The following is a 9,391-nucleotide window of genomic DNA, read 5'->3' as shown; positions in this document are numbered from 1 at the left end:
GGCCGTGACTCTGTATTTGGGATGAAGGGATCGCTTCCTGTACTCACCAGACTCAGCTGTATGGAAGCTCAGGTTCCTCATTTAATAAATGAGGAAAATAATTCCTACCTCACCCAGTTGTCATGCATATTGAAGAAAGAAACTCTCATTATACATTCTTCGTCCTGTTGGGCACAGTAGATTCCTCATCAATGGAGAACAAAAGACCATTCGTGAACGGGCCATCCAAGGGTGTTCCCTCCAAGGCCACGATTAAGGGGACAAACGAGGGCGCCTGGGTGGCTCAGTCTTGACTTGGGCTCAGGTCATGATCTCGCGGTTCCTGAGTTCTCCACATCGGGCTCTGTGCTGATGGTGTGGAACCTGCTTCGGAATCTGTGTCTCCTTCTTTCTCTGTCCCTCCCCTGCTCATACTCTCTTTCTCTCTCAAAAATAAACAAATAACACATAAAAAAAAAAGGAGACAAGTGAGATTAAGTCCTGCCCTGCTTGCGCCTTCGCAAGGGTGCCATCTGTGCACCCCGGACCATGACTGTGCTCTCTGCCTCAGGAGCCTCCAGTCTGGCTCTGGCTCCGCCTCTGGCTCAGCTCCAGCTCCACTGTCACATCAAGGCTTTGCGGGAAGGAACCTTGGCCACGAGCCTCTTGGACTTACAGGAGCCACTGAGGTAGCTGGCCAGGGTGTGAACCTCCCAGGAGTCAAGATTTTGTCCCCAGAGGTGGTTTAAGTCAAAGGGAAGGTGACACATGATGGCCCCATGAAGTTACCATGTGACATAACCGGGCCTGTTTAATCAAACCTTACCTGTTAGTTCTGTGTGCTGTGGCACCAGGCACCCGCCCCTGAGTCTCTGACCCCTTGGCGTCGCGGCAAGGACCCCAAGCTTCTAGGCCTCCTGGAGGCCAAGCCAGGAGACAGGTGGCTCCCGGAGCTGGCCCGGGGGGTGAGAATGTCACACACCAGTGAATCTGCAGGCGGTTCCCCATGAAGCCCCAGGAAAGTGTTCAAGCCCCACTCAGGGCCTGAAACCTCAGACATGAGACCACAGACTGGGAGGAAGTTATGGGTCTCCAGAGCCGAACCTTCCAGCTGGTGCTTGAACCCTTACGTTGCTCACCAAGCTCTCCCAGAGGCATCGGCCTCACCCGGGGATGTTACGGGAATGCACACGCTCAGGCCCGTCCCTGTGACCCCCACACGCGCTCCCAGCAGCCTGGCTTCGGGCCAGCCCTCTTGTGACTGAGAGTGGGTTGAGCCTGAGATCCTGTCCTGGCTGAGTGTTGGAATCTGGGATGTGCAGGGGGGTGGGGGACATCTGAGGTAGGGAGGCTCCCTCACAGGCCCTGACAGTTCAGACAAGTGGACACGGGGACCCGGACATAAGGGACGTGGTGGGCTCACAGCTTGTGCATGGTGGGGGGTGTGTGTGGCTCACACTGGTCATGAGGACAGCAGGGTGGGGGGGCAGTGCTCTGCTCTTCCAGGCCGCCCCACCCCCGGCTGCTGGCTCAGACCCTCAACGCGGGAGCCTCTGCCTTGCTCAGCTGTTCTTTGGGTCACGGCCCCTCATCTGGGGCCTGCTCAGATCCACCCAGAATCGGATTCTTGCCTTTCAGCCTTCCAGCGCCCAGCCAGGGTCTCCCCACATCCCTGCAGAGGGATCCCTGTGCTTTGACCACTCTCAGGACGTGCCCTGCCCCCAAACCTTGCCCCCCGCCTGTGTGCCTCCCTGTGCGGACCCCGTCCGGTCTCTGGCTGCGCCTGCCGTGACCGCTCAGACCTCTCAGGGCATCAGGACGGAAAGAAAGGCCATTTTCTGGGGGAGTAATAGTAACCCGCATTGTTTGCTATTGTCTGTGTTTCCACAGCTAGTTCAAAGGCACCGCGGGCTAACCACATTTTATATTGGGACTTGATCCGTGAATTATGATGGATCTGGGGATACAGTAGCTCCCCAGGTGGGGGACACCCTGTCTCTCCCGGCATCTCCCGTGGACACAGGGAAAGAGGGCAGCACAGAGTCATGTGCCCAAGCTGGGCTGTGGCTCACCCAGGTTTAAATTTGTGACCTTGACCAAGCCAGGAGGGCAATGAGAACAGGCTTTCTCACGGGGCTTCTGGCTCCGCTATTCCAATGTGCAACCAAATTTCCAAATTTTCTGGGGGAGCTGTGACACTTCTGTTTCCTCTCTTGGCTACAACTCAGACATTGAATTGGCTACAATTCAAAATTTATTGAATTTTTAAAAGGAATTAAAGTTTTTGCGAAATTTGGGGAAAAAATGGTATAATTCAACTTTACTCTTGACGTGACGAATGTTTGGGAATTCACTGTGATTCAATCAACCCATCATTCCATCTGTAATGAAGAAAAACCAAAGAAAACCAATATTATGAAAATGCGCATGCAGCCTCAGGAAGCAGGTCTGGTTTTCTGTTAAAACTGAAATAGTTTTCAGTCGTCACCTGAGAAGTGAGGGGCAGACAGAGGTGAAGCCCAGGGTGTGCTGGGTTGGCCACTGTCTCGTGCACCCTGGCCGGGCGGTCAGGACGCACCCCTGGGCCAGCGGAGGGCCCGGAAGCCACTGCTGTGGACACCACCCAGGCTCTGTGGCACCAGGCCATGCTTGGAGCCGCCGTGGCCTGTGGCCTGTGGCCTGGAGGTTTGCTGTCCACGGGCATCAAGCCTGCCCTGGAAGATTCCAGAATCCTTGGAGCTTGTGCTCACACCCCTGCCGGGGAGGCTGATGCGCTCGACACACGTTACCGAGACCCATTATGTAAGGGCCACTGATGGGGCGTGCAAGGCACACTGTAGGGCAGAAAGGGTCCATTTACAGGCCAGGTTCTGACAGGGAAAGGACACCAAAGACACGTCCATGTGACACGTGAGAAGCCGCAGATGATGAGTGCCAGCACCACAGGCAGAGTGGGGGCACGCATGGGGGCCTGGGTGGGTGGCTGGTGCTGGTCTGGGCGGTGGTCCCACGGGTTGTTATGGGAGGTGAGACTGGGGCAGACCCTTCAGGGACGCGGGAGAGGGGCCAGTGGGCGGCAGGTGCTGTGCGTCCCAGGGAGACAGGCCAGAGGGTCCTGGGGGGTGGGGCGCGAGGAGCAAGGACGGTGGGGCAGGGGGCAGAGGGACCACGTGGGGCGAACAGGCCCAGGGCAGGAGTCCCGGGGGCAGGGCAGGGCAAGGCGGCTCAGTCTCAGGCCACAAGCAAGACGCTTGTGCAGAAGGTGCAGGGGCCTTGCCTTCGGGGAGACGCGTGAAGCACAGGTTCGCGGACCCGAGCAGACCTGGCGGTGGCGGCAGCAGCGGTGGCATTGGCTGGGGCCCAGCCCTGCCCAGGGGAGGAGGCGCCCGGACCTGCACTGCCGGGGGTGGGGGGAGGGACGCAGGGTCCCTTGTGTCCGCCATGGGCAGGTGTCCCGTCCCAGGCCGATGGGACCCAGCATCCCCGTCCGGGAGCCTGAGAGATTCGGGGGGAAACACGGTTTACAGACGGAAGTGGAAGACTGGAAAACCATGAAGAAGTCATTTAATAGCTGAGAGTGGAGCAGACACTGAAGGGAAGGGACGTTGAGGACGTGAGGTGGGTGCACACAAGGCGGGCGGGCGGGCCGCGGACTCTTCTGTGTGCTTTAGCATGTGCGTGCGTTCACGTGCTTGTACATTAGCGCGTGTGCTTGCTCTGCGTGCGCGTGCATTAGCGTGTGTGCATGCTTTAGAGTGTGTGTGCATTACCGCGTGTGTGTGCTTTGCGTGTGCATACATTAGTGCGTGTGCGTGCATTAGCGCGTGTGCGTGCTTTGCGTGCGCGTGCATGTGCTACTGTGCAAGCGTGTGTGTGTGCATGTGCTTTCGCATGTAAGGTCAGTGTCTGCACGCTGACCTCGTGCACGTTCTCACGTGAATAATGCGGCCCCGTTAAGGCGCCTGCTCCCTACCCCTTGAATGAGGACAAAGCCCTTGGACGGCAAGCGCTGCGAGGCCGCCGGCTCTGCAGAGGCTGGGGGAGCGGGACCGCGGGGCTGAGCTTCCAGTTCCAGGCAGGCGGGGCTCACACGGAGCCGCCTCACTCAGTGGATACAAACACGGGGCGCCCACTTAGATCTGAGTTATTTCTCATCACCCAGGCATGCGAGCCCGAGGTGAAAGAACACGACTGCGTGGGACACGCCAGACACGCCGAGACTGAAATTATTCATTGTTTATCTGAAATAAATTGTTTTTTAAAGTTTGTTAATTTATTAGCACGCGCACGAGAGAGAGAAAGAAAGAGAGAGAGAGGGAAGGAGGGTTAGAGAGAGAGAGAGAGAATCCCAGGCAGGCAATGAGTTGTGGGTGCAGTCTGACGGCAGGGGGGTGGCTTGAACCCACCAATGGTCTCCATGACCTCTGCGCTCAACCACTGAGCGCTGCCCCCCCCCCTCCCCCGTGCCCCTGAGATAAATTCTCAGTGCCTAAGCTTCCTCCCTTTTTAATTACGTCCCCACGGTGCCTTGGCGCTCCTTGCCCGTGCTTCCTGCTTACGGATTCCTGGCGGTGACCCCGTGTTCTCCGTCCCCTGCGTTGTGCTCCTGCTCAGGGTCACATGCCCCTGTGTGTTTCCCGTGCCATTGACCTCCCCCTGACAAGGAGACACGCTCAGCATCAGCACAGGGAGCTGGTCTCCCCGCACAAGCCACATAACGTGGACAGCTGTGGGGGCTGCCTGCTGGCAGTGGGTTTCCGCAGGTGCTGGCCACCCCCTCCTATGGAGGAGTTCACGTGTCCATCTTTGGGGTGGCGTTGCCTCCCGTGTCCACGAACATGCACAAGAGAGAGCCTGGCCTCCTTTCTGTCCCTGCCCTTCACACGACAGTGACGCTCCCCTCGTCCACGTGTGGAGGGGAATTTACTGACATCCACGCACAAGGAAGGAGTCCCCGAGGGGGTGACACCCATTTCTAACGTGGTCACGGCAAGTGATGTAATAATGATCCATTTCCAGTCACAGTTTCCTTTTCTGCTCCTAATTAATGCTGTCCCTTTTCATAATAGCCTTTCGCTTAAAGGGAAACATTTTGTTCAATTATTTCTTTAACGTGTTCGACAGGCTCCTGTAGGTACAATAATATTATTTGATTTTCTTTGATTTGCATATTCCTTTTGCTGAAGAGACCTTGAAAACCAACTAAGGAACGAGGAGGCTTCACTGGGTGAATTATTTAAAAAGTCAGCATGAATTTGGGGATGTTTTTCCAGAATTAAAGAATGATTTCAGCATTCGAAATGAACTGAAGATTCAGTTGACTTTGTTCGAGACAAACTGAGGGATTTTTGACATGAGGACTGAGCAGTGTGTATTGCTCAGGTGGACGAGTCTGACTGTTGAAGGCAGAGGGTCAGTCATGGCCTTGGATCAGCTTTGAATAGACAGCACGCCTTTACGCAAACATTGACCCAGTGTTTGTACCATTTCCACTGAAAACAGGAGGTGTGAACCCCTGGCTCAACCAGAGAATCTCTGCAAACATTTCTGTTCTCTCTGAAGTCCCTCCCGGAAGAGCTCTCACTCAGAATAGCCTTACGGGCATGGCCTCATCCCAAGAGACAACACTGTGCAAGCAAAAGGAGGTGTTTTTCTGCATGAGAAAGTTGTGGCCTAAGGTCTTGGATAACCTATGTTGACAGTAAACAGAGATAGGGTGCCTGGGTGGCTCAGTCGGTTGAGTGACTCTTGATTTCAGCTCAGGCCATGATGTCACAGTTTGGGGGATTGAGCCCTGTGTCGGGCTCTGAGCTGACAGCGAGGAACCTGCTTGGCGTTCTCTCTCTCTCTCTCTCTCTCTCTCAAAATAAATAAACAAACTTTAATTATGGGGGTAAATTCAGCCCCGAAGTTGCGCACCATCTACCCTGGAGTAGAGGGTTGGTTCTGAAGACACCAGGAAGCTCTTCCTGGGCCGCTAGCTGGCCGTTATTGGGCAGTGCTGCATAGGGCTCCGTGTGACCCTGGCCAGCTCGGCTGTCCCTGCACTGGGATTCGGTGACCGCTTGGTGCGTTACCTTCTTGGATTCCATGAAATGCAGGGAGTAGAGCAAAACGAATTGGGGACAGAGGTGATTTCCAAGTTGCATAGTTTCCTTGTCCGAACTTGCTCACTCCATCCTGGGCTCGGTTACCTGTGACTCCGAGCTATGACTTACAGCGCTGAGCCATCGGTGGGTAAGCCGCAGCCGGGCTGGCGAGCCTAGCCTGACTCAGGCCCCGGCAGGTGCTGGGCTCTCACTTCTGGTTTCCCTGCGCCCTTTGGGTGCCAGTGCCAGGAAAGATATGCCATCTGGGAACATGAGAGCAGCTGTCGCTTCTCCCGGCGCAGCGTTGCCGGGGGGATTAGAAACGCCTGCCTGCGGGTTCCGTGTGTGCAGTCGGGATCCCCCTCTGAAGGTGAGCTCGTGAGTCATGGCAGGTGTTAGGTTTCGCGTGGCTGGAGGTCACGTAAACGTCGCCTCCTGGAGACGAGGAGGCCCAGTGGCACGTAGTCCTGCTCTTCAGAGGCAAGAGCCCTGCCCCGCCTCCCCGGTGGGCCTCCTCCTGTAAGAGCTGGGAAACCTGTTGGAGGAATATGCTTACGCTTGAGTTGAAGACCGCCTACCTCCACAACTGAAGTCACCCAGGAGAGTGCCGCCCGAGGGTCAAGCTAGACACTGTTCGAAATAAAACTACTCTACGTCAGATGCGTTACTCTTGCCCTGAATAGCCCCTTCCTGGTGCCCAGGGATAAAGCCATGTGTCCTTTTTTAAACATTTTTTTTAATGTTTATTTATTTTTGAGAGAGACAGAGCATGAGCAGGGGAGGGGCAGAGAGAGAGAGGAACACACAGAATCCGAAGCAGGCTCCAGGCTCCAAGCTGTCAGCACAGAGCCCCACGCGGGGCTCGAACCCACGAGATGTGAGATCATGACCTGAGCCAAGGTAGGATCCCCAACTGACTGGCCACCAGGTGCCACACTGGTCCTGGTGCTCCCATCGGGGGCCCGTCTGGGTCAGGTGCTCCCAGAGCAGGTGCACCGAGCCCAGGCTTCATGTGCGAGAGGTTTATTAAGCTTCTGCTCCAAGAAGAAATTAGGAAGGGATCCAGAGGAGGTGCGGGGCGGGGGTCAGGAAAGGCACAAATGAAGACTCAGGCAAAGTCTGGGGCCTGGGTGATGCCTGGGGGGCACCTGCAGGGACGGGAAGCCTGTTTGCAGAGTTTGCCCTGAGGAAGGAGCTGGGTTTTCACTCCCATCCTTGGCCACGTCCCCTCTTGGCTTCCAGGTGGCAGTCGGCTGAAGAAAGCCCTGGGAGGCACCGGGAGCTGGGGACAGAGCTCAGAGTGGTCCCGGGGACGTGAACACACCGCCCGCGCCTGCTCCAGGGTCAGAGTCCACGCTGAGTGCCGCCTCGCTCCAGCTTTCAAATACTTGTACGGCCCTGATCGTGCTGTGGAGTGTTTTGCACAAGAACGTCTGTAGGTGCCGGGACCTCAGGACCATCAACGCTGCAGACTTCTAGCCCTCGCCAGGCTGTGTGAGCCCCTCCCTCCAAGAGTACACTGTGCCCTTTGCAAGAGAGCGACTGGGGTCGCTGGCCGAGTTCATAAAACAGGAAAACGTTTGGTTTACGAGCTTGATGCTGAGCGTGATGGCAGAGAAAGGGCCAGCGGGAGCTGGCACAAGAGATGGGGAGTGGGTGTCCTCACCCCCCTCCGCGGGGCTCCGACCTACCCCGTCCTGTGTGTGCAGGGCTCCAGGAGGCACCCCTTGACCACGTGGAGTGTGATGTCCCCACTCGCCCAGTGCACTGAAGGGACACTGAATGTTGTAACACTGTACGTTAAATACGCACCACAGGACCCTTTCAGGATGGAGAAGACATTTTCCGGAAGATCATGTTGTCAATATGGCTGTGTTTGTTTTTTTTCTCGCCTGCCAAGGTGTAGAGAATTACCGGAATAAAGAACTCTCTGGTCCTTGAGGGAGGCGTGTGTGGCTCTGGAAGGAGAAATGGATTAGCTTGGCCACAGAGAAGTCTGCCTGGGGAATCTGCTCCCTGGGGGCCGTGGGCAGGGAGGGGCAGGTGTCCCTAGAGGAGGAACAGGTGAGTGGAGCTTCCCGGCCCACCTGCCTTCCTGTGGCTCTGACACTTTCCCCGAAGACACCCCGACCTTCCAGGTCCAAGCTCTCTCCGCGCCTCTGCCTTCTGCTGAAAGCTGTCCCAGTGGCCTGGTCCTTGGCGGCCAATGACTGTTCATGTTGCTTATGTCATGTGTACCTACTATAACTAAGAAAGACTATGTCTTCTCGATGGTGGAGGAATCAATGTTCAATCAGTATTTGTTCAATGAAACAAGGCATGTGAGATCTTATTTGTTTTCTAAAGTTTTATTTACCTATTTGTGAAAGAGAGAGAGAGAGAAAGAGCTTGAGCAGGAGAGAGGCAGAGAGAGAGGAGAGACAGAGAACCCCAAGCAGGCTCCAGGCTCTGAGCTGTCAGCACAGAGTCTGATGCGAGGCTCCAACACACGAACTGTGAGATCATGACCTGAGCTCAACCGAGTGAGTCCCCCAGGCACCCTGGAGGCAGGTGAGATCTTAAGGAGACCATTCTTGCCCTATTTTCTCTGTGAGCAGAAAATAGAACGTATATACATGAACATTATACACATACGGAAAACAAAGCCAAGTGGTAAAGAAGAAAAACCAGCCGTCAGTCCAACAGCCTGGTGATCACAGCTCCTCAGACGGTATCTTGAACGTGGTGTTACTTGGTTACGTGAATTTCCTGGGGCTGGGGACGGGACGTTAACGCTGCAGGCTCTGTTCCAGGTGCTGCGAGGCTGTTAGCCAACAAGATGGGCAGAGGTCATGGGCAGAGGTCACTGCCAGCCTGCACTTGGAGTTTTGAGGGAGAAAAACAATAAGGCTCAGTGCAGCGAGCAAGCGAACACTGGGGCAGGTTGGAAGAATGGGCAGGTCTGTGCTGAGGGGGAGGGACACAGTGTCCCAGCTCCCAACTCGAAGGCGGGGCCTCACAGGGGCAGGGGGGAGCAGGACGTGGCAGCCAGCGAGAGTGAGAGGTCAGGGGCGGGGGGTGGGGCGGTCCTGAAGACTCTAGTCTTTCTCTCAGCTACACGCGTGGCCCAGGCGGGGTCTGGACAAGGTGCCGAGGACGACCCTCCATTCTCCAGGTGTCACTCCTGATTAGGGTGTGCGTCTGCACCTGTGGCCATAGCCCCATCTGTGTCTATTTTTACCCTACCTTCAGTTTTTAACATTAGGTCAAGAGCATTTCCCCTTGTCACTTAAAAACTTTTATATGTAACACGATGGCCATAGAAAGCACTCGGCAGTTTGGAC

This window comes from Neofelis nebulosa, chromosome 4, assembly GCF_028018385.1.
Source record: "Neofelis nebulosa isolate mNeoNeb1 chromosome 4, mNeoNeb1.pri, whole genome shotgun sequence".
Taxonomy (NCBI): domain Eukaryota; kingdom Metazoa; phylum Chordata; class Mammalia; order Carnivora; family Felidae; genus Neofelis; species Neofelis nebulosa.
Note: the sequence above shows the minus strand (reverse complement) of the source record.